Below are 2,494 nucleotides of genomic sequence, written 5' to 3'. Positions count from 1 at the left end.
CCACTCGTGTATTACTATAATAGAGATCTTACAGAATAAGATGACTTGGTTGTAATAAGTCATAAAATTCTGTTTACCACTCGTGTATTACTATAATAGAGAACTTACAGAATAAGATGACTTGGTTGGAATAAGTCATAAAATTCTGTTTACCACTCGTGTATTACTATAATAGAGATCTTACTTAAAGAAAAAGAAGACTTGGTTGTAATAAGTTATAAAATTCTGTTTACCACTCGTGTATTACTATAATGGAGATTTTACAGAATAAGAAGACTTGGTTGTAATATGTCATAAAATTCTGTTTACCACTCGTGTATTACTATCATAGAGATCTTACAGAATAAGAATACTTGGTTTGAATAAGTTATAAAATTCTGTTTACCACTCGTGTATTACTATAATAGAGATCTTACAGAATAAGAAGACTTGGTTGGAATAAGTCATAAAATTATGTTTACCACTCGTGTATTACTATAATAAAGATCTTACAGAATAAGAAGACTTGGTTAGAATAAGTCATAAAATTATGTTTACCACTCGTGTATTACTATAATAGAGATCTTACAGAATAAGAAGACTTGGTTGGAATATGTCATAAAATTCTGTTTACCACTCGTGTATTACTATAATGGAGATCTTACAGAATAAGAAGCTTGGTTGTAATAAGTCATAAAATTCTGTTTACCACTCGTGTATTACTATAATAGAGATTTTACAGAATAAGAAGACTTGGTTGGAATAAGTTATAAAATTCTGTTTACCACTCGTGTATTACTATAATAGAGATCTTACAGAATAAGAAGACTTGGTTGTAATAAGTCATAAAATTCTGTTTACCACTCGTGTATTACTATAATAGAGATCTTACAGAATAAGAAGCTTGGTTGGAATAAATCATAAAAGTCTGTCCGTTTACTTACCCTATCTACATTTATTATTCACGTGTACTTTACAACAGAATCTTCCCAACAACCAGATATTAAACATATTTTATAATATTCACGTTTTTGTTATACTCTAGCTGAAATAGAGTTTGTAAGATTATCATTAACATGCAGGTAATGTGGGAAAACCGTCATTTGCTTTGGTTGCTAATTCGCATGCACTCAGGAATTAATCATCCCCGATTCGCTTGGGGGAGGTTGTTGATAGAGGCTTGCATAATAGAACAATCAACAACAGTGAAAAAATACAAAGAATGAAACTGATGAAGTTTAAAAACGTGATGATTTATATTTCGCTGAAGTTTCTGTTCCGCTGTTGATTTTTTTTTTTTATGTTTTAAATCATTTGATATTCGTAACCTGACAGATTGCTCAGGTGCACTAAGTAGTCTGCAACTATAGAACAATTAATCAGTTTGAAAGTATATCATCAAATGTTGCTATAAAACTGTCATTATGTGTAAGATTAACCTGTGGCTGCGAACCTTTAATGTTTGAGGAAGAAACTAACTTATAACTGGCTTCGGTTGGAATGACGGAGACACCACTTGTAAGGCTGTGTGATAGGCGCCACCACAATACTTGTTTCTATGGTTCCACCCGTATAATTACTAATAACTTAGAAAGGAATATCTCAATTTAATTGTTTTTAATCTTTGGTAAAACATGGTTTTAAACTTTAACGACTGAACTGTTATGAAGAATCTTTTTTGTTTTGAGGCCCTGAAAGTACAAAGTTCTTGTGTGTCCTTTTTATTACATTTGACCTCTGAACTCAATTTAAATATAACACCATAGAGAACATTCTAAAATTGTCATTTGCATTATGACGGTTGAAGTTGATAAGTTGGTTTCATAAAAAGATCTAGCAAGGTTTAAAAACGTGAACATTAAACAAATATTTAAAAGTATATTTAAAAAACATATATCTTAAGCGAGATATACATCTGACATAAGGTGTAAATGAGGTAATTTAGTATTTAAAGAATTCGATTACAGCTTTATTACCACCTGTCACTTGATTACGAATACCCCCATACTTTTGAATAGGTTTGTCATGTGATATCAGGTGATTATTTGAGTCTGATAATTTCAGAAATGTAATTATATCATGATTGATTTGCAAGACCATGCCTTACAGCAAGTACGTCACATACTCATAAAGGACACGATAGTAGATCCCCGCCTAACATGGGCGTCCTTATAAAAGATTGACCTTTTATTCGGCCGATTGCTCAAAGACCTCTGTCGTCAAGAGCCTATTAACACTGGGAATGAAAATGGAATACCTCTATGGTTAGATAAAGATGACGTACCAAAGGCTGTTGACATACCGGAGAAACAGACAACTAGACATACTCGTGAAAGGCGACAGACATCAGGTTGTCTGTGTTTTTGTAAGAGTGATTCGGGTTTGACATTTCTATATATATATCAGGCATGCTATTAACATTACATTAACCTTGGCGGGGTTGGGTCCTTTAATTTGTTCGTAGGACGAAAAACTTGCAAAACTACCAGTCAAGTCTTCTCACAATACTACATTT

Source organism: Limulus polyphemus, unplaced genomic scaffold (genome assembly GCF_000517525.1).
Source record: "Limulus polyphemus unplaced genomic scaffold, Limulus_polyphemus-2.1.2 Scaffold4599, whole genome shotgun sequence".
Taxonomy (NCBI): domain Eukaryota; kingdom Metazoa; phylum Arthropoda; class Merostomata; order Xiphosura; family Limulidae; genus Limulus; species Limulus polyphemus.
Note: the sequence above shows the minus strand (reverse complement) of the source record.